Here is a 27,943-nt window from a genome sequence, read left to right on the forward strand (position 1 = left end):
TTTTGTTTTGATATTCATGAAAGTGAATGATCTTCAACCTAGGAAGGAGGGTATCGATAATGAAGAGCTTTAATTATAATTACAGCATGATGAGAAACAAAAAGTAGAATGAATTACTAAATGGAACAGCTACTATAAGTACACTAAATAATAAGGTACGCCATGCTGACTTCATTTCCACTGATGAGTTGATAGGGAGATGTCACTAACCATAAAGTTTCTTGATTTCAGTAAAATGTGTGATTAATCTTCCAATGATATAATTTTGGATAAGACAAGACTTGGAGAATAGAAAGGAATATGTAATTGGGATTAAATTTAATAATAGTAGATCTTTTTATCATTCTAGCTGTGTAGTCTCACAAACATGACTAAACTTCTCTGGTTCTGTTTCCTAATTGGATAAAAACAAAAGTAAGCAGTCAGACTATTTGATTCTGAGCTGATTTCCTACTCTAAAATTTAAAGATTGTAATGTTTCAAATAATTTGATATCAATATATAAGGAGATCAGTAAATTACAACAAGATCTTGTCTTGGTTTTGCACAGTTCAAGGAATTTATAAGTGATTTGGATGAAGATATTGAAGGCCTAATTATGGAACTTACAGATAACACAAACATGGATTGGGTGACAAAAATGGCATGCTGAAGAATCAGGATCTGAAAAGAAGCCTCAAGAGATTAAAGCTTATAGGTTACTTTAGTACTCAAATGAAAATTGAGAATACCTAGTTTGCCAACAGTTTATCCATGTGAGAAAGCAATGCTGATCTCAAATTTAACATGAACCAACAGTGTTAATATGAGTGCAGAGAGAGAGAGCCTGAGAGAGAAATAATTGCACTATGTTGTCAATATACATCAAAAACTTTAAAAGCTTCGTAACTTTTTTTTTTTTTTTTTGAGACAGAGTCTAACTCGGTAGCCCAGGCTGGAGTGCAGTGGCACCATCTTGGCTCACTGCAAGCTCTGGCTTCCGGGTTCATGCCATTCTCCTGCCTCAGCCTCCCGAGTAGCTGGGACCACAGGCGCCCACCACCACACCCGGCTAATTTTTTGTATTTTTAGTAGAGATGGGGTTTCACAGTGTTAGTCAGAATGGTCTCGATCTCCTGACCTCGTGCTCCACCCACCTCAGCCTCTCAAAATTCTGGGATTATAGGCGTGAGCCACCACACCCAGCCCAAAAGCTTCATAACTTTTAACCATAAATTTTCACTTCTGATAGTTCAGAATTGAACTATCAGAGAGAGAGAAAAAAAGTAAGATATTGTCTAAGGAGGCAATGATGAATAAATATGTCCCTAAGTATCAGCTACAAAAATTGATTGCTGAACTATTTATAATCATTTAAAATTTAAAAATCATAAACATGCAACAAAAAGAAGAACATATATTTAAATAAATTGTGACAACCCATACAACAGATTCCCATAAAACCAAAAAAGTATATATAGCCATGTGGATGATCATTATATATGATTGAAAAAAAATCCACAGGGCCGGGCGCGGTGGCTCAAGTCTGTAATCCCAGCACTTTGGGAGGCCGAGACGGGCGGATCACAAGGTCAGGGGATCGAGACCATCCTGGCTAACACGGTGAAACCCTGTCTCTACTAAAAAACATACGAAAAACTAGCCAGGTGAGGTGGCGGCCGCCTGTAGTCCCAGCTATTCGGGAGGCTGAGGCAGGAGAATGGGGTAAACCCGGGAGGCGGAAATTGCAGTGAGCTGAGATCCAGCCACTGCACTCCAGCCTGGGCGACAGAGCGAGACTCCATCTCAAAAAAAAAGAAAAAAATCCACAGGTTTACAATACAGTGTATTTAGTATGAACTCATTTTTCAAAAAACAAATATGTGTATTTAATAGATTGTCTCCGAAATCCATGTGTGTGTATGTGGAATACTTTTCCAGGTATACACTGGCAATATCCCACTAATTTGTGTTTTCACCAGTATACCACAGGACAATGGCAGGTTGTAGCAGTCATCTGTTGGGTTTGAGCAATCCAGCATTCATTTCCTGTTCTTTTAGTAAAAGTGATCCAATTTTTACTGGGGTTTAACTCTATCCCAATCTGGAGTTGCCATGTGATCCCAGTCTGAATCAATTAGTAACTTTCATTCCCCTGCCATAATATGTCGTTCAGAAATTGTCACTGGATTAATTTGAGTCAAATATTAATTTTCTAGCTGAATTTGAGTGAAAGATCCTCTTTTTCCTGAGATTTGAAACTAAAAGGAAGCTGTTTTGACCTATACAGCAGCCGTATTTCTACGGATATGATAGAATCTGTCCAAAAGTGGACCCAACAGAGAAGTAGGGCACGAATGTGCAGAAATAATCCAGATACTGAACCTGTCCTTTAAGCCTGTGTATGCAGTTCTACTTAGAATCAGTTTATCCCACTTCCCCAAATTTTCAAGGTTTTTTTTTTTTTCCAACTTTACTATGGTTTGAATGTGTTCCTCAAAGTTCATATTTTGGACACTTAATCCTCAATGTACAATGTTGAGGGGTGAATCTTTAAGGGATGATTAGGACATGAGGGCCCTGACTTCATAAGTGGATTAATGCTATTGTAGAGGTGGCAGGTTAGTTATCTTGAAAGTTGGTTCCTGATAAAAGAATGAATTTGGCCCCCTTCCCTTCTTTCTCTCTTGTGTGTGCTCTCTTGACCTCTCACCTTCAGCCATGTATGACACAGAAAGCAGGGCCTTGCCAGATGTGGACTCCTCAAACTTAGACTTTCTAGACTCCAGAGCTATAAGAATCTCTGTTCTTATAAATTACTCAGTCTCAGGTATTCTATTTTGGCAGCATAGAACAGAATAACACAGCTTTATTGAGGTATGATTGAGGGAAAAATTATATATATTTAAGGTATACAGAAAGAAGTTCAACATCACTAATCAGAAAATGCAAATCAAAATAACAGTGAGATATTATTTCACACCAGTTAGGATGGCCATATAAAAAAGTAAGAAGATAACAATTGTTGGCAAGGATATGGGGGAAATGAACCCATATACACTGTTGGTGGAAATGTAAATTGGTGCTACCATAACAGAAAATAGCCATTATAGAAAATAACCATCCTAGATAAGTTTTAAGGATATTCCTTTAAAAATTAAAAATAGAACTACCATTTGATTCAGCCATCACATTTTTAGGTATATATCCAAAGGAAATAAAATCAGTTGAAGAGATCACAATAGCCATGACGTGGAAGTAATTTGTGTTCATAATGGATGAATGGTTAAAGAAAATGTAAAATGTGGTGTGTGTATAGGGGTGTGTGTGTGTGTGTGTGTGTGTTCAGCCCTAAAAGTTGATTCTGCCATTTGTGACAATATGAATGAACATAGAAGATATTATGCTAAAAGAAATAAGCTAGACACAGAAAGGCAAATATTGCATGATCTTACTTACATGTGGGATCTTAAAAAGTCAGACTTATAGAAAAAGAGGGTAGGGAGTTGGAGGTGGGGGAAATAAGGGGATTTTGGTCAGAGGGTAAAAACTTTCAGTTACAAGATGAATAAGTTCGGGGAATCTAGTGTACAGCGTGGTAACTATCACTAATAATAGTTAATGATAATATATATTTAAAATTTACTGAGAGAGTAAGTCTTAAGTGTTCTCAACACACACACACACACACACACACACACACAAAGGTAACAAAAATTTTCAGCTTTTTAAGCCAATAAATTCCTTTTTGGCTTTGCTGGTGTAAATGGTACTTTCAGGTTCTTATGACCTTAAGTGTTCTAATAATATGGTGCAGTGAACTGACAATAAGTCTAGAGTTTACTATTGAGCTCTGTATCAAGAATATCGATGTGTCCTATGGCCAGCTCCTTCCACCAGATAATTCAGAGTTATCTGGGACTCCAATAAGGTAGATATCCTCATTTGGGAAGTGGGACAGAAATCTCAAGATGGTCTCCAGAGCCAATGACTCTACTAGCTGTCTTGAGAGTAGGGGAGAGTACAGTGGGAAGACCCTGAGGCAAGAAAGTGATCAGAGGAAACTTCAAGATCAGAGTCTCCTGGAAGAATGATTTTGTTTTTAAATTGGCATTAATTAGAAATGATAAATACAGTCAAGTATCAGTCACTGAAGTTCCCTGTGCAATGGCAATTAATACAGCTAGTTTTCTCCTACGATCTTTCTCATGGCTTAAGCATCATTGGATGATTCTGACAGCCATGCAGATAGCATGCTATAGAAAGAAAATCCACTGAAAGCTCAGGAAAGAAGTGGCATTGGAGTCAACCCTGATGAAGACAGGGCAACTGCCAAGGGGCCTAAGGAAATGGTTGCAGACAGGTTCCCTAATGCAGGGAAACGACGCGAGTGTAGCAGCAACAAACAGCTGGTGAGCTCCAAGCAGCAGGCTGGTGTAGACAATGGCAGCAGCCTACATCTGAGAGAAGGGTCAAGATCTAAGACCTGGGGCAAAGGTAACAGGAAAAGAAGCTGATAGACTGAGAGAGGGCAAAGGTAGGTGCCACCCAGAAATGTTGGTATCCTAGAAAAGAGATGAGAACCTCAGTCCTGCGGTCACACAGCTGCTAGACAGAGAAACTAATAAATATCTGAGTTAAATGTTAAAGTGATCACTTTGTATCTAAAAACTAGAATTTGGGGGTATGGAATTCTTCTATTCTTTCTCCTCCTCCTCTGCCTTATTCTCTTCCTCCTTTTCTCCCTCTTCTTCTCTCCTCCTCGTCTTAACCCTCCTCCTCCTTCGTCGTCGTTGTCATCAACTTCTCCTCCTCCTCCTCCTCCTTTTTCTTCTCCTCCTCCTTCTCCTTCTTCCTCCTCCTCTTCTTTTTCTTCATCTCCTCCTCCTCCTTCTCCTCCTCCTTCTCCTCCTCCTCCTCCTTCTCCTTCTCCTTCTCCTCATCCTTCTCCTTCTCCTCCTCCTCCTCCTTCTCCTTCATCTTTTATTGCTTATCTGTATTTCCTAATTTTTCTATATGAGAAAAAGTTTCATTGAAATGGCTAAAAAGGGGTCTTTGCTTAGACTGCTAGAAATAAAATATCCTGACCTAAGGAATTCTACCACTGGATATAACAGCCACTCTTCAGCTTTCAGTGATCTACTTACCTCGGCACACAATTCTGACATCAGCTGTAAGAAAAACATTGATAAATTAGAAGGAGAATGGGAGTAGGAAAAACATTTGAAATCACCTTTTTTAAAGCAGTAGTTGAGAGAACTGAAATGTCTACCCTGGAGAAGAGATCTCTGAGGGGTATGAAGTGTAGCTATACCAAGTACAAAGTAGGTGCTTATTTCATGGTTTTGAATAATCTGTAGTTAAGTAAATGACATCTCCCTTACTAGATTACGAACTTTTTTATCAGAGGAAATTATGAACTTATTTCCTTCTGTCCCTTCAGAACCTGTTACCAAGCTTTGTGTATAGTGAAGGTTCATAAGATATTTAGCAGTTGATTATATTTCATTCATAGCCCATCACAGTTCTCTATAAATAGCTAGAGGAAGAGCCCAGGAGCTAGGAATTAAGAACCCTTTTTTATCTATATATTTTCTAGATCACCCTTTACCCCTAGACTGCCCTGGCACTGAAGAACTTTTTGCCTTCTTATTTCCAATGACATCAGCCTCCAATCCACTAGATCTGCCTACTGCAGATGGGACATGGGTGTCCCATCATCATGGATTGCTCTCCCATGGAGGTTTTAAACTGAAATTCCAATTGCATTTTAAATTAAATTTTCTAAGCCAATGCCCTGTCAATGCCTCTAACTACCATGCTTAAGACTAAATTCATCATCTTGTCATCCAAATTTATTTTTTCCATATTTCTGGTTGCCATGCTATCACTGGCCTGCTAAATGGGGTTTAAAACCTCCAAGTCATCTCTCTTCCAAATCCAAATGCTCTGTTGACAAAAGCATCTTCTTTCTGCCATTGTATCATCTCTTCTATTTAAACTATCGTCTCCATTCACACCCTCTTCACCTTAGTTCATACTCTTATTATCTACTTTCTAGATGATAATAATAGTATTTAATTTAACTCCTCAGTTGCCTCTTCACACTCCAACATATCTTTCACATTGATTCCAGATTAGTGTTCTCAATGCTCCGTTCTGACTATGGTACTTTACTCACTAAAAATCATTCCTGACTCCCTTTAAGACTAAATAAAATGTAAATCTTCTGGTTTATTGCACAAGGCTTTTAACAAATTGATCCTAAACTGTTTTTACCAGCATGATTTCCAACAACTTTTATAAATCAGCCCTCCCTTCAAGCAATTTGTTCTACTCAAATGCTGTCTGTCCTTTTCAGCTACTCAACGTTTCCATTGTTCTTCTACCTTCAAACACTAAATTAAACACCACCCCACCTTGCAGTCTGCTCTGATCTCCCCTCCCCTGAGTCAAAAAGTAAATTTCTCCTTCTCCAAACTTGCACATCACTTTCTCTCATGTTACAGTTACCACTCCTTTATATTTTTATGGCAATGTATAAGTTTGGTTGATTTTTTCATAACACCACATACCTAATGTAATGACACCTTACTTTATACATCCTTGCATTCGCCGTATAGTCATTGATTTAAAATATTTATTGAGCACAGGTGATGGGGATACAGTAATGAACAAGATGGACTTCTCCTTACTTTCTCACACTTACGGTATTGATAAAATAGCATGGAACACTGTTGACAAGCAAATAACTAACACATAGTTTATTAATTGAAATTAGGATAAATACTAAAAGTATATAAAGTATGCAGTACTGTATGGAGACATAGAGGGTGGATATATAAGATAATATTGTTTTATTACCCAAAATACCCTTTCAAAATAGAAGTGTATTCACTCTGGCGTAACAGTACTTGCTTATTTAATATAAACTATTTTCCTTTATTTATAGCGTGGTCTGGCTGTTATGAGTAAAGACAATGATATCTGAGGTACAGAATAGGAAACTAAATTTCCAGTCCTCAGCAACCAAAGCTGACTGGTTTTGCTAACTAAGGAAGAAGTATTGTTTTTTTTTTTCTTCCCTGTTGTTTTACTCTAGAACAGCTATTTTTTGCTTTTACCAGTTGCACGGAGCCATCAATCGAGGCCAGTAATCTCCAACAAAATAAAAGGAACAAAACCATTAAGAGGCAAGTGATTCATCACTAAGCCTGATGCCAGCTGTAAGGGAAAAAGCCCTTTCTGACTTGAAGCTAGCAGGCACAATAGCACCTTATTCCCAGAGGAGCTCTGAGTTGAAATTTCTGAATGGACTTACCACCAGTCTCAGCTGGCAGCTTACTACGCATGCACAGGCATGTAAAGTCTTCAAATATACATTTTCTCCCCAGAATGGACACTGTTCCTAGTCTTTCCATGTTTATTTAAAAACAAGGTTAGACTCTCATTTTTCTTTGCTCCCACTGAATTAATGCTTCCTACTGCCAGAGTATAAAATTACCTCCTACTCTTAAACAAGAGCTTTCTTTTTCTCACACACAAGGTATTATATATATTTTGGCACCTTTGATTGTCAGCAGAGGAACACTGAAAATAAATTGCAGGCAGTTAATGATCATGTAAATGGAAGGAAGACAGCCACCACCACAGCCACTTGCATAATGTGGCATGTGGATAAAAGAAGAACCCCTAGGACAGAAGGCAACGGTCCAGGTGGAGACTGCCCCCCCTGGAAATGAAATTGCCTAACAGAATTACTCAGACAAACGTTACTAAGGAGAACTAGTTATCCTATGGCCTTGAATTGAAAGGAAAATTCAGTGAACTCATAAAAGCCATTGTTGCTGTGTCCTATAATTAAATGTTGTTTACACATCCTTAAGGACTATGGAAAGACGGATAGGGCATATGGGAAATTTTCCATAGTGAGCCATAAATGTTGCCCCTGAAACAAGGGGTTTAGTTTATAAAGGGGTGCGGGGGGGATGGAAATATAAAATATGCCTTGCTGTGTATTTTTCCCTTTTTCCCGGGAAAAATAAATAATTTTTGTGGCAAGTATATTGGAGACATTGTTTATGAACAGTTCCTCTTCACATAAAGGTTACCTCTGTAAAGCTGCCAAGGTCGGCGCCCTGGCGGGTTATCTGCCAAGTAAGTGCCAGTTGTGGAATCCACACCGTGGCATGCATGAAGGCAGCCTTCGCTCTCCCACCCTCCTTCTGAATCATCGTTCTTTGCTTCTTTGTACCAGAGTTGTCACTTTTCCCACTCTGTGCCCTTCCTTCTCATTGGTGGGATCTCTTTTCTTACATATGAGCTGAATGTTCCGTTGTTTGCCAGGAAGACAGACTTGCTGAATGCTGATTTCATGGAAGTCACACAAGAGAAGCAAACAGTACTTTTCCAAGTAATCTGCATAAAAAGTAACCTTACAAGGCATAAAGTGCTCAACTTGGCCCATGATGCATTTATGAATTTTTAAAAGGGATGATTGTTACATATATGTGTGTGCATTTGTGTGTGTCTGTATATATTTGATACATATATGTATGTATAATACAATGTACCATATATACACAAAAGTATATATACATGGATTTTTCCCTTAATATCTACACATTTACATATATACGTATATGTTTTTGTTTCCATTTTTTGTTGGGCATTTTAAATGGTTCTCTTTTCTTATCCAATGCCTTTTTTTCTCTCTTTTTTTTTTTTCTTTTTTTTTTTTGAGACGGAGTCTCGCTCTGTCACCCAGACTGGAGTGCAGTGGCCAGATCTCAGCTCACTGCAACCTCTGCCTCCCGGGTTCAGGCCATTCTTCTGCCTCAGCCTTCCGAGTAGCTGGGACTACAGGCGCCCGCCACCGCGCCCGGCTAGTTTTTTGTAATTTTTAGTAGAGATGGGGTTTCACCGTGTTAGCCAGGATGGTCTTGATCTCCTGACCTCGTGATCCGCCCGTCTCGGCCTCCCAAAGTGCTGGGATTACAGGCTTGAGCCACCGCGCCCGGCCCTTTTTTTCTCTTTTTAAAAGCACCACAAGACAAGTACAACTGCAAACTAGCTGTTCAATTTCTTTAATCTCTTCTCTAGTATATTCAGACCACCTAATATCCACTCTCTAGGGTCTGATATGATGGAAAGGTGTATTTGAATTCTTGTATTTTGACATATAAAGCAAAAAGGGATTATTCAGAAGAAGCCTGTGTTTGTTCAAAGATATTTTCCTAGTATACAAGCTATCCTCATAATCATTTCAATTTTGCATTACTTTCTGCAGTAAAATTTTCAGCATATGTCATATTTAACTACAACCCTTGTGGCATTCATTGAAATAACTTTTATGTTGATGCTTTATAGGAATTAAAGAGAGGTTAAGTAATTACTTGTAGTAAGCTGTGGCTTTCTTTACTCTAAGCAGCTCCCTCAAGTGAACTGTCACTCACCTGTACATCTATCATTAAGGTGTATGTGCCATGATAAACCCATAGGGCAAGCACCACTTGATGGTAATGACTTGTTTTTTTAGGCAGTGAGAAAGATTTCACAGTTATACTTTGAATAATACAATGCTTATAAGTACAATTCTTCAAAATCCTAGAAAGCACAGAGATTGTTCATAATGAAAAGCATCCCTTTTTATACCTTAATATCAATTAATCTTCTATTTTGTGCAAACATACAAACTTGTCTAATTTTTCACTGATGTTGCCCATCTTACTGAATAAATAAAATAAAGCCACCAAAATTTGTTTTATTTAATAGATTGTGGGCTTCCATACTTTTGACACTTACCAAAAAACAAAATCACAGAGGCAGCTACCGTCACAAAAGAGAGAAGCATATTTGTTGAAAAATTCAGTAACCAGCTGATAATAAGTTGCAAAGTGTGATCAGAACAACCACTGAGAAATGAAATATCTATATTTGTAATGTGGTTACACTACAAATATTACTGTTTTATATGTGATTATCCATTTTTTTCCTACTGCTTTCATTAATAAAACCAGTAGCAGTAATCAAAATTAAATCTGATAGGAAGTCAGATAACTCAGAATTTGTAATGGGAAATAAAGACTCCATGTGAATTCATCTGTTCAGCTCAGCTCAGATCTACAAACAACTTAGAGCTGTTTGGCACTCTGTTCTCAATTTTGGCAGAGATTTGAAAGATTGAATGGAGATGAATTCTTAATGGCTTCCTAACATTTAGGTGGGGGCTTTTTCCAGAAAGAGATTGAGACACAATAATTGCAAGAACAGAATGAGGGAATTGGGTACTTTGGGGCTTCTCCCTGTCAGGATGGAGACATAGGAAGTCAGCTCTTGGCAGACATGAATCTGAATTAGATGAAAGCGAAAGCATTGCCAATAGAAATTCTTCTTTCTTTCTTGGATTTTAGTTTTTATTGTAGATACAGAGAGTACATGTGTATATTTGTTACTCAAGAATATTGCATGATCCTGAGGTTTGGAGTACAGATCCTGTCACCCTGGTAGTGAACATAGTACCCAATAGGTCGTTTTATAACCCACCTCCCTCCTCTACCCTCTAGTAGTTCACAGTGCCTATTGTTTTCTTATTTATGTCCATGTGTGCTCAATGCCTAGCTCCCATTTACAAGTGAGAACAATGGTAATTGGTCTTCTGTTCCTGCATTAATTTGTTTAGGATTATGACCTCCAGCTCCATGCATGTTGCCACAAAAGACATGATTTTTTTTATGGCTGCATAGTAGTCCATGGTATATTTGTACCACATTTCTTTTTTTTTTTTTTTTTTTTTTTTTTGAGGCGGAGTCTCGCTCTGTCGCCCGGCCTGGAGTGCAGTGGCCGGATCTCAGCTCACTGCAAGCTCCGCCTCCCGGATTTACGCCATTCTCCTGCCTCAGCCTCCGGAGTAGCTGGGACTACAGGCGCCCGCCACCTCGCCCGGCTAGTTTTTGTATTTTTAGTAGAGACGGGGTTTCACCGTGTTAGCCAGGATGGTCTCGATCTCCTGACCTCGTGATCCGCCCGTCTCGGCCTCCCAAAGTGCTGGGATTACAGGCTTGAGCCACCGCGCCCGGCTTTGTACCACATTTCTTTATCTTATCAACAGTTGATGGGCACCTGGGTTGATTCCTTGTCTTTGCTATTGTGAATAGTGCTGTGATTAACATATAACTACATATGTCTTTTTGGTAGAGTAATTTATTTTCTTTTGGGTATATACCCAGTAATGGGATTGATGGATTAAATGATAGCTGTGTATTAAGTTCTTTGAAAAATTGCCAGAATACTTTCCACAATGGCTGATCTAATTTACACTGTAACCAGCAGCATATAAGCATTCCCTTATCTTTACAGCCAGCATCTGTTGCTTTTGACTTTTTAGTAAGAGCTATTCTGATTGTTATGAGTTGGTATCTCATCATAGTTTTGATTTGCATTTCTCTGATGATTAGTGATTCTGAGCAATTTTTCACATTTGTTCACCACTTGAATCTCTTATTTTGAGAAGTGTCTGTTCATATCCTTTACCCATTTTTTTAGTGGGATTATTTGTTTTTTGCTGATTGATTTGTTTAAGTTCCCTATAGATTCTGGATACCAGGTCTTTGTTGGATGAATGGTTTGTGAATATCTTCTCCCATTCTGTAGGTTGGCTGTTTGCTCTGTTGATAGTTTCTTTTGCTGTGCATAAGACCTTTAGTTTAATTAGGTTCCACTTGTCTATTTTTGGTTTTGTTGCCGTTGCTTTTGGAGACTTAGACAAAAATTCCTTGCCAAGGCTGATGTCAAAAAGAGTATTTTCTAGGTTTTCTTCTAGAATTTTTATAGTTTGAGGTCTTACACTTAAATCCTTAATCTATTTTGAGTTAATTTATATATGTGTGTGTGTGTGTGTGTGTGTGTGTGTGTGTCTGTGTATGTGTGTGTGTGTATATATGAAAAGGTAGGGGTACAGCTTCTTTTTTCTGTGTATGGCTAGCCAGTTATTCTAGCACAATTTATTGAATAGAGAGTCTTTTCCTCATTGCTTGTTTTTGACAACCTTGTCAAAGATCAGATGGTTGTAGGTATGTAGCTTTATTTCTGAGTTTTCTATGATGTTCCATTGGTCTATGTGTCCGTTTTTGTACCAGTACTAAGCTGTTTTGATTACTGTGGCTTTATAGTATAGTTTGAAGTTGGGTGGTGTGATGCCTCTGGCTTTGTTCTTTTTACTTAAGATTGCTTTACCTATTCAGGCTCTTTTTTGGTTCCATATTAATTTTAAAGTAGTTTTTTTTTTCTAATTCTGTGAGAACAACATTCGTAGCTTGCTAGAAATAGCATTGAATCTGTACATTGCTTTGTACATGATACTATTTTAATGACACTGTTTTTACCTATCCATGAGCATGGAATGTTTTTTCATGTTTGTACCACCTCTGATTTCTTTCAGCAGTTGTTTTGTGGCTCTCCTTGTAGAGATCTTTCATCTCCTTAGTTAGCTGTATTCCTAGGTATTTCATTTTCATTGTGGGTATTATAAGTGGGATTGTGTTCTTGATTTCATTGTCAGCCTGGATGTTATTGACGTATAGAAATGCTACTGATTTTTGCACATTAATTTGGTATTTTGAAACTTTACTAAAGTAGTTTATAAATTTTAAGAGCCATTTCTTTTGAACAAAGGGCATTTTTGGGGGAAGCATCTCCTGAGACTGCTTTACATATTTAAAGATATATTTTCCTGAATCTTCTTAGGCTAAGATATAGTTTTTTCTTTCTGATCAATTTCAAATGGAAATCACATTGACATTTTATGGTATTTAGTCCTATGCTGTAAATCTTTAGGTGGTAAAAATTTTTTAATTTTAAAGAGGTAAAATATCATGTGCTAGATGAAACATCCCCTGCCCAGTTTGTATATTTTGGAAAGTTATTTTAAAATAAGAATCAGTACCATTCATAAAGTCTATCATGAGAATATCTTTCCTTGTGTAACCACATTTTTCCTTAAATCAGTTTAGTTCTATTCACCTCCAAGTCTCTATGCCAGTGCATTCTCTGGTTGCTTCTTCTAAATCCAGCTGCAGCTCTCTTTATCTGTGCTGTCCAATATGGAAATCACTAGCAACAGGAGGCTATTGAGTACCTCAAATGTGACTAGTTTGAGTTGACTTGTGATATGAATATAAAACACACTAAATTTGAAAATGCAATATAGAAAAATAATGAAAACAACTCAATAAGATTTTTAAATTGATTACACATTGAAATGGTAGTATTTTAAATAAGTTGTGTTAAACTAAGTATACTTTTAGAATAAACTTTGCCTGTCTATTTTTAAAAATGTGGCTACTAGAAAATTTGAAATTACACACGAATAGCTCACGTAATATATCTATTAGACAGTGCTACCCTGTATAGCTAGGAATCAATGTAGTTGCAAATACAGGTTATATGTTTTATGCAGTCCACAGAGGTTCTTTCACCTGGGAGAAAGAATGAAGATCATATTAGGCAGACTTGCTTGACCTCCAAAATATGGCACTAATGGCAATAGTAGATGCCCAGAGATGGTGAGTAATTAGCTCTTGTTCATGCAGTCTGTGACAAAAGAAGGTATATCTGACTCCAAAGTAGTTGCTTTTAATCATGTAACTACACTGCCTTTCAGTGCATGAATTATGTACAACAAAGCCAGATGGCACATGGATTCTAAATTTGCAAAACATTTCATCTGCCTAGTAAAAAGTGTGAACAAGAAGAGAAGGACATGATTAGTCACCCTTTAATATAAAAACGTTGAACTGCACTAGAGGTGCCCTTTTTCTCGAACATAGAGCAAGAACCTTGACAAAAATATGTAGCTCAAATAAACATTGAGTTTTAATAGAATAATAAGTCTATGAACCAAAAGAATATAATGCAGTTTAAAAACATGAAACTACAGATAAGTTACTGAATTAAAAATTTGTATTTTCTTTCTATTATCAAAAACTTTGAAAAGTATTTCCATCTGTACACTTCTAAAATATTTATGTTTATCCACAAATATTATTGTGTAAATTTCATACAGTTTTGTCTTCAAATGTGCCTTTTATGTCTGCCTTTTTTGTCTTTGAGAATTTCTACTAAAATTGACATAGACTACATTTTTTTTTTCCTTTCAGCCATGGAGTCCATCTGTTGTCGTGTATAAAGTCAGGGGCAATTAACAGAAAGCACTAGGATGAAACTTTATTGGAACTAGGAGGGACTGTTTTGATTATTCCCTGAATATTTTGCTCTTTTGAACAAATATACATGGCTTAATATAAATTAGCAGCTGGTCAGTGCATGACACAATAAAATCATAACATATTCCACCCACAAATGAACAGATTGCATTTTAGGTAGTGAAAAAGGCACTCAGACTTACTAATTAACTTTTTAATGTCAGAAAAAAAATTAGCATCTTTTGTAAAGACTGCACTAAATGTGCTTTTAAAGTAAATAAAATTAAAATTGATTTATATATTCTAATAGAGATACTTATTTTTCTATATTGAAGAGAAATTTCCTTCTGGAGTCTAAATTGTTTTCAATGGTTTTGTGTATGTTGTCTTTATTCTCCATCTGTTCAATCCTCTGCCACTAAATTATACTGCCTTTAATATATAGGCCATTTTATACATATATATTATGTATATATTAATTCTTATACTCTATAAGAATCAATACATGAGCAACCACAAAAATGCTTCCTAGGAATGTATGGCTCAGTGCATACATGAATAAATAATTGAAACATGACATAAACGATAAGGAGTCCATGTTTTGCATTTGCTTGGAGATTATTCCATGTCAAGTCACAAAAGCTATACAGTATTACATTATGTGAATCAAAGCTACTATTTATAGAATCCATTCTTTATTGTTAGGTATTATGGTGGTTTCTAAACTTTGGCATTACAAACCATTCTGCAATGTGTAATTTGTGAATATAACTTCTCATTTATAAAAGCAAATGTACATGATAAATATCCACATGTGGAATAACTTGCCAAAGAGTAGACGTGTTTCTAAGTGTGTGAACTATCCATTTTTTCTCCTATCATCAAGGTATGAGAGTGGCTATTTTCCAGTTGCCTAACACACTGAATGTGTTTTCTAACTTGATCTTTGCCAATCAGTTAGATTAAACAATGATACCGCAGTGTCATCTTACTTTGTATTTCTTTTGTACTGAGTAAAGTTGATAACCTTTTTATGTTTAAAAGTCATTTGTGTTTCCTATTCTGTTATCTGGCTGGTCATATGTTCATTCTGTCAAGTCTCTGGTCATATTGATGAAGGTAGCATTTTGTTGTGGCATGGAAAAGAAGTGGGTGGAGAACTTTTATCTGTGATGCGAATTGCAAATATTGTTTTTCATTTTGTCATTTGTCTTTTTACTTTGCCAATGGTCTTTTTTACATGGAAAAAACTCTATGCTTTCCTTTTGTACCTTGTTTTGTGTTGTATTTAGAAAGACTATCCTCAGTCTGAAATTATGTTTACAATTTTCTCCTAAGGTTTTTAGCATATGCTAATGGTTTTATTTTTTTAAATATTTAGTTATCTTGAAATTTACCCTGATGTAAGGTATAGATTCAAGCCTTCTTGTTCTGTTTTTGTTTGTTTGCTTGTTTTTCAGATGAGTATCCAGTTGTCACAACACCATTTGAACAATAATTCGTTTTTTTAATCTACCGTTTAAGATGACATATTTATCACACAAGTTCCCATTTGGGTTCTTCATTGTATGGTTCCTAGTTCAACCTTACCTCTAATTCTTGGAAAAAATTAAGATCAAAGGAATGTCATGAAAACAGTTTGTATAGTGTATTTCAGTTGCTGCAGACAAAGGATTTAGAACAGGTATGTCATTCACCATTTTCGGAGGTTGGCAGATGAGGGGTCCACTCTGTTTCTACCCCTGTTTTGACTCTAATGCTTTGCCAGTGCCCTTACCACTTTCAGGATTTAGGGGGTTTGATGCTGCTTAATTTTCCAAAAATCCCTGGTATCTGTAATTTTCATTTTTTATTTTCTTTGTTGCTTTTGAATGGTTTATAGGCAAATAAAAAGAGAAATACCTGAACTTACCTGGCCATCTTTAAAAGTATATTTAACTTTCTATGTCTTTATGTGTATCTTCCATAGGCAACATATAACCCAACAGTTTCTCTTAACTGTGTGTGGAGATGAAGGGGAGGTTAGTTGACTTATATTTATTGGGAATACTGATACTGATACATTTAACCTTAATAGGTTTCTTGCCTTCTTGCCTTCTAGTGCCATTTTTTATTGTGTTTTTTTCCTCCTCTACAGACTTGGATGTTATGTACTCTGTTTTTATTATTAATGGGTATTCTTTAAAAATGCCATGCATATTTAGTTTAATAAGATTAAAGTTAATCAGTGCCTATCTTCTTTTTAACACACACTTAATACATAGGATTTAACTTCTATAGCACAGTTCCTGTGTAATGTAACATTTGTTTCCAGTAACATGTTATATATATATTATTTATAAAAATATAAACACGTTTTATATATATATTATATGTAAAAACTGTCTACCAATCCCACAAGTTAGAAATTATTATGGTTTATCACTTGATGCTAACCAACATGTTCCTCATTTCTTAACTTTCAGTTTCTATTTGGATCTTAAATTTTCTTTACTTTGTGATCAATTTATTTTGTCTTCTATCTGTAATATTTCATCATAAGAATGTATACTTACAATAAACTGCTTTTGTTTGTTGGAATTGCTCAGTCTTGAGAGTGAATTTGCTGAGTAAACAATTCCTAATTGTAGTTATTTTCTCTAAGTTCTATTAAGATAACGTGTTAACATATTCTGGCTTTTATTTTTGCTTTTGAAACACCTTCAGTTAATCCAGCTGACAATACATTATAGGTAATGTGTCTTTCCTCTCTGGTTGTTTCTATGACCTTCTCTTTATCTTTGGAGTTTTGCTGTTTGCTAAACATGCCTAGACTTGGATTTATTTTTATTTATCCTTATAGGATTTGGGATGCTTTCTGAATCTGACAATCGTAATTCTTGGGATTCTCAGCCACTCTTAAAATATTATTTCTTCCCATGTTTGCATTTCTATTCTTCTGAAACTCTGAGTAGATATGTGCAACTTTTTCTCATTATAGCCTCCATGTGTTCTAATACGTCTTCTATTTTCCTTCTGTGTGTGTCTCTTTGCTAAATCTAAATAAATTTATTTAAATCTATCCTTCAGTTTCAGGGATTTTTTTTCTGAATATCCTGGTTTGTTCTTCAGATTTGTTTTGTTACTTTAAATCTTATTACTTGTTTATGTTGTTGCTTCGTATTTTGAACTTTCCATTCATAAATTATTTTTTAATCCATTTTTGATCATGAGACTATCTGAGTCATCGGAGTCTAAATTTGCTAGGTTTCTTCTACTGACTCTTGTTCATAGTAGCTTATGTCCTCTTGTGTTTTGAAATGATAAATTATTAGATCATTTTTCCTCCTGGCCTGCATCTAAGAAAATTGTGTTGGACTATAGATGAGGATGTATTATTTCAGTAAAAAGTCTTGTCAGCCTATGTTTCTCATAAACTATCTTTCATACATTTCTATCCCTTAACTCTCTGTGTTAGTCACTCAGTAATTTCCTTACATCTATTTCCCAGTTTACTAATTCCTTTTTCAGCTATTTAATCTGCTCTCCAACTACCCACTGAGGTTTTCTATATTATATATTATGTTTATAGAAAATGTTTATATTATATTATCTTTTTGAGAAAGGGTCTTACTCTATTGCCCTGGCTAAATTGTGGTGGCATGATCATAGCTCACTACAGCCTTGAACTCATGACTCACAGGATCCTTCTACTTTAGCCTCCTGAGTAACTAGGACCACAGGCATGTGCCACCATGTCAAGCTAGTTTCTTGTATTTTAAAAATTTTTTTGTATAGATGGAGTCTCAGTATGCCATCCACACTGGTCTTAAATGCCTGGCTTCAAGCGATCCTCCCGCCTCAGCCTTCCAAAGTGCTGAGATTACAAGCACAAATCACTGGACCTGGACTTCTTTATTTTAAATTAAATAACTTATTTTTCATTTTTAGAAATTCATTGATTATGTTTCAAGTACTCCTATTTTTACACTGTCTACATTTTTTCACACTGCCCATTTTCTTTCTATAGTTTTAAAAATTCCTTTATTGCATTTTAAGCAAACTATTAGTACATATTTATTTTATATATAAATGCACACACTGGAATTCTTGAAATGTTGCTGTCTCTTTCGATGAGGCAAATTTTACTCTGCAGTTATGTAAGAAATCATGGGAAATAATAAACAATAATCGAAAAATTGCCTCTAACATTACTATATTGCTTCTACCATTTAAAGTTTTGACAGGAGTTATAGCAGACAACTGAATTACTTGATAATAATGCCTCATTCTTTCATCAGCTAGATGATATCCAAAATCTTTCACCTATATTTTTTGGGCAGTTTCGAATTGTAGGACAGCGTGATATTTAACCTTTCATTGATCAGGCTGGATGTTGTGAGGTATATTGCAATCATGCTTTAATACGGCTTTACCATTGTTCCAGTGTCTCCAATATTACTTCTTATGTCAGTATACGCTGCTGCAGATTCTAATTGCATTCCCTAATTATCTTTATTGATATTAGGAATGAGGTATTTAGCTTCATGCATGGCACTACAAAGTAATGCAAATATAAAGAAATTCTCTTCCCCAACTGATTAATAGTTATTCCTCCTTTTACCTGAAGTTTTAAAAGTTATGTCTACCTGGTCTGAGATACTTGGATCATTTTTGTATTGTGAAATCTGGACAGTTTCTACAATAGGCCTGTTTTATTTTCTAGATACTGGAGGCTTTTGAGTTATGTTTTTATTGCCTGTTATAGCTTGTCTTTTACTACTGAGGCTTGTTGAATGGACTCCATTAAATTTTTATTGGTGTCCTTGATAATTTAATATTGGACTGTATTACAGCTACCTCTTTTTTGATGACAGCTATTTTAAATTAGTGCCACCATCTTAATCTCTAATTCTCATGAATTCTGTCAGCAAATGATAATCTACTTTATATCCTCAATATTATTTTTGATAAATAAGAACATTTCTACTCTGCAAGAGCATGTGAAATTGGAGCCCCTGGTTCTATTAATTCTAAGCTTCCACTATAGATCTATGCTATAAACTTGCATTGTTCAATAATGTAATCATTAGTCACATGTAGCTATTTAAATTCAAATTTAACCAGAATAAATTAAATTAAAAATTTAGTTTCTCAGGTATGCTAGCCACATTTTAAGGGCTCAAGAGCCATGTGTGGCTGATGACTACCATATGGGACGATGCAGGTATAGAGTGTTTTCATCACTGCAGAGAGTTTTATTGAGTAGATAAGACCCATTCAATTCAAGGACCTCAACTGTAACTCTCACAGTGAAAGCAAAATATTTGTGAATGATACTTCAAAGAGCTTCATCTGTCAGATCATCATGCCCAGATTCTCTTCTATTTATACATATGACCTAGTCAGTTTTATCAGTTGTGTAAGTAGGAAACTCACAGTGCAATATAAAATTTATATCTTGTTCCATTTATTGCTATTGTAATAAAATCAGACTTCACAGTGAATTCTAATGAATCAAGTATGATCATATAAAGTACTAGAAGTTGTCTTTTTTAAAGCAGTGCTGATCCAATGAAGAGTTTGAAATATATCAGCCTTACAATACATTCCTAATTGAAATCATATCTTAACTATCATACCTTTGTAGTCATTCAAAATAATACTTTTTAAAGTGGTATTGAAGGATTCTGTTAATATGGAATAATCTCTAGAAATTTTTTGTTTAGTACTGCTACATTATCCAATATCATCTTGTTAATAACTTTATCTCTAGAAGTGTTTGCATGTTAAAAATTAAAACTGAATGATCTTTCCAAAGCCATTGTCTGACTGCATTTCACAATCTCTTATAAAGAAGAAAGTGATGCCTAATTTGTCTGCTTGGTAACACCAGTTTCTTTTACTCATTGCTGTATGACCTGAACTATTTGTTCAGTAAACCTCACTCCCACGTTAATTTTGTGACAGAAATCCTGATGTAATACCTTTTTTTTTTTTTTTTTTTTTTTTTGCAAACATTGTAATATCACAGTCTGACTTTTAGGATGCTTCAGCATCCACCAAGTTTAAAGTATGAAATGACATTTTTTGCACGTATATTGTGTTAATACATTTTCCTTTAGTCATTCCTAATTGTATTGCCCCAAAAATGCCCATTCCAAGAAGTATCTACTATAAAGGAGTTACAGAAGCTCCATTGTTTGCTAGGACATCAGGTTCATTAACACCATCTACTGCAAACAAAAATTACAAAGGAACTGTGTATCTTAGAACTAGTCAGCTGGAAGGAGATGTTTTGACTGAACCATCTATGATTCACTTGTAGCCATTTCTTTGTTTCTTTTGAGAGGGAGTCTCACTCTGTCGCCCAGGCTGGAGTGGCGCGATCTTGGCTCACGGAAAGCTCCACCTCCCGGGTTCACGCCATTCTCCTGCCTCAGCCTCCCGAGTAGCTGGGACTACAGGCGCCCGCCACCACGCCCGGCTAATTTTTTGTATTTTTAGTAGAGACCGGGTTTCACCGTGTTAGCCAGGATGGTCTCGATCTCCTGACCTCGTGATCCACCCGCCTTGGCCTCCCAAAGGGCTGGGATTACAGGCGTAAGCCACTGTGCCCGGCCGTAGCCATTTCTTTATCAGAGAAAGCAACTTCTCTTCTAAGAGAGTATGTGGAAATTCCACCACTGCAGCATCTTTCTTTCTATTGTGACCATCAAGGCATGAACAGAGACTATGAAGATTTTGTTTCACTGATCACTATGATCATCACTGCAGTGTCATCTGGCTATACTACAGTAGAGCCATCCACAAACCTGGCCAGTTTTCCAGCAGGTGTTCCTGGTTTGCTATCACCGAATTTCACAGCCTCATTTCTAGACACTGCCCCTCTCTCTGCAGTACATCCACCTCCATAAGTGGGTGTACAGGATTCCACCCTGGCGGGCAGAGGGTTGGTCCTTAGTGGGTGGAGTCACAGGAACCGCACTATAATGCACTGTGTGATTCTTTTTTTTTTTTTTTTTTTTAGACAGAGTCTGGCTCTGGCTCTGTTGCCCAGGCTGGAGTGCAGTGGGGGGATCTCTGCTCACTGCAAGCTCCGCATCCCGGGTTCATGCCATTCTCCTGCCTCAGCCTCCCGGGTAGCTGGGACTACAGGCGCCCGCCACCACACCCGGCTAATTTTTTGTATTTTTAGTAGAGATGGGGTTTCACCGTGTTAGCCAGGATGGTCTCGATCTCCTGACCTCGTGATCTACCCGCCTTGGCCTCCCAAAGTGCTGGGATTACAGGCGTGAGCCACAGCGCCCGGTCAAGTATGATTCTTAAGGTCTTTTGAATTATTCTAGTATTTCTGGTTCTTGTGGCAAAAAATCCTCTATTTTTGATAATTCTCTTTTATAGTTGTTTTTTTCTATTGTGTGTATTTTTTTAATTGGGGGTGTAACTTGAGTGCACAGGTATGTGTGTGCATGCATATGTGTAAGAGAAAAAGTGTGCATCCTATGGAACTTGAATTGTGAAAATGTCCAAACACCTGGGTATTAACAAATCCTGTACCAGTTTTTTCATTAATTTTATTTATTTCTAATATTCTACTGGGGCTACTCTGGCTGTTCCTTCAGTTGTTCAGTAAAAAGCATACTATCTCCACATTCGATTTGATTCATGTTCAACATTGTACTACCCAGGAATTGAGTTTGAATTATAATCTTCAATCAAAAACTGTGCTATTCTGAAGAAGGAAAAACAAAAGGAAAGAGAGAGGGGAGAAGAAGGAGGAGGAAGAGAAAAAGAAGGAAAGAAGGATGGGGAGCAAAGGGAGGAAGGAAGGGAAGGAGGGACAGAGGGAAGGAGGGACAGAGGGAAGGAGGGACAGAGGGAAGGAGGGACAGAGGGAGTGACGGAGAGAGGGAGGGAGGGAGACAGGGAACAAGGGAGGTAGAGAGGGAGGGAAGGAGGAAAGAAGAACTTGATCATTTTATTCCATGGAACAAATATGGCCTTACATTGAGATTTACTCTTGCTGTGAACACTGTATCATTAAACTAGTTTCCTCTCCTTTAGAAAGAAAAAAAATCTACTTAATAATGGTCATTGGTTTATCTTTACATAATAATGAAGACTAAACCTACTAGTTACTAGGCTTCTCTTGGATACTATACAGAGGTAGTACACTCTGTTTTTCTAGATTGTGAGGTTGAGAGAATAGGTCAGTTCTCCCTTCCTGGCTCTCTTTGATCCCAGGCCCTCTTTCTCATACCCTGTGCTTCTCAATTCCCCCAAGTTCCATTTGTATCATCACTTGTTTATTGCTTTGCTTTGACTTCTTTTTTTCTGGCACTTAGAATTTACCTGTCTTCTTAAGTTTGACTCTGGATTATTTTAGTTTGAAAAATTTTATGAAAAATGTTTTTAAGAGAATTCATCACTTATTTTACAACAATTTTTTGTGAAAACCATTCGGCATCAATTATGACTCTATTGACAGAACATTAAGTTTTCAGAATTCACAATGTTGATATTAGGGGGAAAGGTAAAATCAGGAAACAAAAAATAAAAACAAGCCTTGCAATGCATCACTATTATTTACAAGTTGATTACATCTTCTGATTGTCTTCAATAGAGCATTTTTCTTCAATGAATACTAACAACAAACACCATATCAATTTTTTTGGAATTTAAGCCTTAAAACTTTTATTAGATCTGACTTAGACTGACTGCAAATATTTTCCAAAAACCCTCACCACTTAGGCTGACATTTTGTTTTATTTTTGGTACTTCTCTAGTTTTTACACCTTTTTTCATTATTTCTCATATTTTTTCTTTATCACATTGCCTTTTTCAAATATGAACATTGTCAGCCTTTATGAATATAATTTTATTTATTTATTTATTTATTTATTTATTTATTTATTTATTTATTTTTATTTATTTATTTTTTTTTTTTGAGACGGAGTCTCGCTCTGTCGCCCAGGCTGGAGTGCAGTGGCCGGATCTCAGCTCACTGCAAGCTCCACCTCCCGGGTTTATGCCATTCTCCTGCCTCAGCCTCCCAAGTAGCTGGGACTACAGGCGCCCGCCACCTCGCCCGGCTAGTTTTTTGTATTTTTTAGTAGAGACGGGGTTTCACCGTGTTAGCCAGGATGGTCTCGATCTCCTGACCTCGTGATCCGCCCGTCTCGACCTCCCAAAGTGCTGGGATTACAGGCTTGAGCCACCGCGCCCGGCCGAATATAATTTAATTTTAAACGCACCTAATAGATTCTTAATATTGTGTCTTTGCTAGCTTTGTATTTTAACATTGACCAACTGTCTTATATCAGAAATCCAGAAAGTTGGGGGATGATGAGCAGTTGTTAAGCCTGTTCCCTCAACACATACACATGCCCATATGCACACACACATGTGCATTTATTCACAAATAGCAGAACATAGAAAAGGCCTGCCCAGCTCAACTCTAGGTTTTCCATCTGTTTCATTCAAAGTCAATGGGAGGAAAAAGCAATTAAAAAATTAAAACAAATTTACCGTCATGGTAAATATCCACCTCTTATTTGTCTCCTGAGGCTATTTCCCCATGGTAAAATCAGTCACACCACTGAAGAATAAATAGAACCCATGAGATTTCTTTAACTCAGTGTTATAAAATAACAAGTAAAGAGGTGTAGCAATCACTTTAATATACCTTCTGCCGCAGAAAGAGAGGAACCCTCATGCTGATCCAGAAGCCAATGTTTTTAATAATTTGAGAAACATTTATTGAGAGACCAAGCATTTATATTCACTAATTTTCTAATTGAAGCCTTTATCTTTAGTAATTGTTAATATACTTTTCAACTTCTTTCCTTGTTTTATCACATTTCTGCCTTATTTCACTGTTTTTTTTTTTTTTTTTTTTTTTTAGGGTCGAGTGGGTTGTTTCAGGATTTTTTAAAAATCTCACATAAGTTCTATTTTCCCAGACTGCATTATTTTTGTTGACTACTCCTCGAGCCTTTTCAGCTTTACCTCATTCATAACACCTGGTCTCATAGTTGGAAAACTACACTTGCTAAGATTATGAGCCATGTTAAGGATTCCTATTTATTTCCCGGTATTCAGACACTCCCTCAGCAGCAGGGGGATGCAGGAGGCTGGTGGGATAGGCTTGTAAATAGTCACAAGTCCACAGTTCAGAATGGTAAAGGAGAAAGAGGGAGATAGATGGAGGTGAGGAGTGCTGTGGGAACATAGCAGGATTACCAATTTAGTTGTATCTCCTTAGGTTAAATCATGAATTTGCACATCTCTAATTTTAAATGAGAGCTTTAAACTTATACTATCTTAATCTTTACCTAAAACTCAAAGGGTTTGCTATGCTTCTTGCCCAGGAGAGGCTTGTAAGTAGTGGATGATGGAATTGTGAATTCCACAATTCACAATGATGATGCACTTCATTAATCATCCATTATTTTTTGAAGTCTTCAGCTTCATTTTCTTGGTGACTCTACTTGATCTTCAAAAATGCTTAATTGTTCCTGTATTAAAAAACAAACCAACAAAAACTTTTTTTAAATACCTCTCTCTTTTTCTACTAGTCTCACTCTCTTCTTGCTTTCTTTACAGGACTACAGTAACCAAAACAACATGGTACTGGTACAAAACGAGACACGTAGACCAATAGAACAGAATAGAGAGCCCAAAAATAAGGACACACACCTACAACTATCTAATCTTCAACAAAGCTGACAAAAACAAGCAATGGGGAAGGATTCCCTATTCAATAAACAGTGCTGGGATAACTGGCTAGCCATATGCAGAAGATTCAAACTGGACCCCTTCCTTACATCATATATGAAAATCAACTGAAGATGGATTAAAAACTTAAATGTAAAACCCAAAATTATCAAACCCTGGAAAACAACCCAGGCAATATCATTCTGGACATAGGATCAGGCAATGATTTCATGATGAAGATGTCGAAAGCAAGTTCAACACAGGCAAAGATTAACAAATGGGATCTGATTAAACAAGAACTTCTGCACAGCAGAGGAAACTATCATCAGAGTAAACTGGCAACCTAAGAAAAGGAGAAAATATTTGCAAACTATGCATATGACAAAGGTCTAATATCCAGCATCTATAAGAAACTTAAATTTACAAGAAAAGAAAAAAAACCCTGTTAAAAAGTGGGCAAAGGACATGAAGATAAACTTTTTCAAATTAATATATACATGTGGTCAACAAGCATATGAAATAAAACTCAACATCACTGATCAATAGAGAAATACAAATCAAAGCCACAATGAGATACTATATTAGTACCTTCTCATGCTGCTATGAAGAAATATCCAAGATTGGGTAATTTATAAAGAAAAGAAGTTTAATTGACTCACAGTTTTGCATGGCTGTGGAGGCCTCAGGAAAGTCACAATCATGGTGGAAGACACCTCTTCACAGGGTGGCAGGAGAGAGAATGAGTGTCAGCAGGGGGGAAATGCCAGATGCTTATAAAATCATCAGATCTCATGAGAACTCACTCACTATCATGAGAACAGCATGGGGGAAACCACCCCCATGATTCAGTTACCTCCCACTAGGTCCCTCCTATAACACCTGGGATTACGGGTATTACAAATCAAGATGAGATTTGGGTGGGGACAAAGCCAACCATATCAGATACCATCTCACACCAGTCAGAGTGGCTCTTATTAAAAAGTCAAAAAATAGCCGGGTGCGGTGGCTCAAGCCTGTAATCCCAGCACTTTGGGAGGCCGAGACGGGCGGATCACAAGGTCAGGAGATCGAGACCATCCTGGCTAACACGGTGAAACCCCGTCTCTACTAAAAAATACAAAAAACTAGCCGGGCGAGGTGTCAGGCGCTTGTAGTCCCAGCTACTCGGAGGCTGAGGCAGGAGAATGGCATAAACCTGGGAGGCGGAGCTTGCAGTGAGCTGAGATCCGGCCACTGCACTCCAGCCTGGGCGACAGAGCGAGACTCCATCTCAAAAAAAAAGAAAAGAAAAAAAAGGAATATAAATTGTTGTATTATAAATATGCATGCATACACATATTCATTGCAGCACTATTCACAACAGCAAAGACATGGAATCAACCTAAATACCCATCGGTGATAGACTAGATAAAGAAAATGTGGTACATATGCACAATGGAACACCATGCAGCCATAAAAAAGAATGTGATCGTATCCTTTGCAGGAAAATGAATGGAGCTGGAGGCTATAATTCTTAGCAAACTAATTCAGGAACAGAAAACCTAATACCACATGTTCTAACTTATAAGTGGACAGTAAATGATGAGAACACATGGACACCTACAGCCTACCAGAGGGTGGAAGATGGGAGGAGGGAGAGAATCAAGAAAAATAGCTAATGAGTATAGGCTTAATACCTGAGTGATGAAATAATCTGTACAATAAACCACCCTGACAGGAGTTTACCTATATAACAAACCTGCAAATGTATCCCTGAACTGAAAATAAAAGCTTAAAAATGGATACAATACAAAGCAATTTTATCATTGTAAAGTTCTTGACAATGGTTAACATTCCTGCCTCTGTTTAGTTAACTCTGCAGCACTCACCAGCATACTGAAATCTGACTTCCACTCTTAAATGGTCTACTTACACTTCTTTGTCAAAAGTCAACAATGACATCCTAAACTAATGCCCAGTGACCTCTCCTCAACCCTTCCTCTATTGACTTCAGCTGAGATTTGGGACTGTTGAAGCTATTTTTCCCTTGACTTCTTGCCTACAACTCTCAGTCCACTTAGACACTCGGTCTTTGGAGCTTGGATTAAGACTCTTTATATCATTTGCATGATGTTCTATGGAGTTCCTAGTCTTTTTTCTATTGATTTGAATGTAATCCCTATGTATTTTTAAAATAGCATACAGTCTTACATGAGTTGCAAATATTTCTTTTTCATCTGCTAAAAGAATAGAAAAATCTTGTTAAGAGAGAAAATCCGAAAGATAGAAGGAACTTGAATCTCTGGATGAATATGTAAAAGACCTACTGATTGGAAGTGCCCGTAATGGACTATAATGTGACCAAAATATTAATGTTTATTAACATAGGCCATTGAAATTTTGGATTGATGTGCTACAGAAGCTTTCATCACCTTAATCTATCAAGAGGTACTAAGATTGCCTAGATATAGTAGACAAAGAGGAGAGCCTCCTGTCAATAGCTATGCGAGTGAACTTGGAAGCAGATCCTCTGGCCCCACTCAAGCCTCCAGAAACTGGAGCCCTCCTGGCCAACAGCTTTGACTGCAGTCTCATGAATGACTCTGAGCCAGAATCACTAAGCAATGTCACTCCTGGATATCTAATCCTCAGAGGTGATGTGAAATAATAACATTAGTTTCTTTAAGCTGATAAGATGTTAGGGTAATTTGTTATGCAGCAACAAATAACTAATACAGAAGGCAAGGCCGGGCGCGGTGGCTCAAGCCTGTAATCCCAGCACTTTGGGAGGCCGAGACGGGCGGATCACGAGGTCAGGAGTTTGAGACCATCCTGGCTAACACGGTGAAACCCCGTCTCTACTAAAAATACAAAAACTAGCCGGGCGAGGTGGCGGCGCCTATAGTCCCAGCTACTCGGGAGGCTGAGGCAGGAGAATGGCGTGAACCCGGGAGGCGGAGCTTGCAGTGAGCTGAGATCCGGCCACTGCACTCCAGCCTGGGCGACAGAGCGAGACTCCGTCTCAAAAAAAAAAAAAAAAAGAAGACATACAGATGGCAAATAAGCATATGTAAAGATGCTTAAGA

This window comes from Piliocolobus tephrosceles, unplaced genomic scaffold, assembly GCF_002776525.5.
Source record: "Piliocolobus tephrosceles isolate RC106 unplaced genomic scaffold, ASM277652v3 unscaffolded_40, whole genome shotgun sequence".
Classification (NCBI taxonomy): Eukaryota; Metazoa; Chordata; class Mammalia; order Primates; family Cercopithecidae; genus Piliocolobus; species Piliocolobus tephrosceles.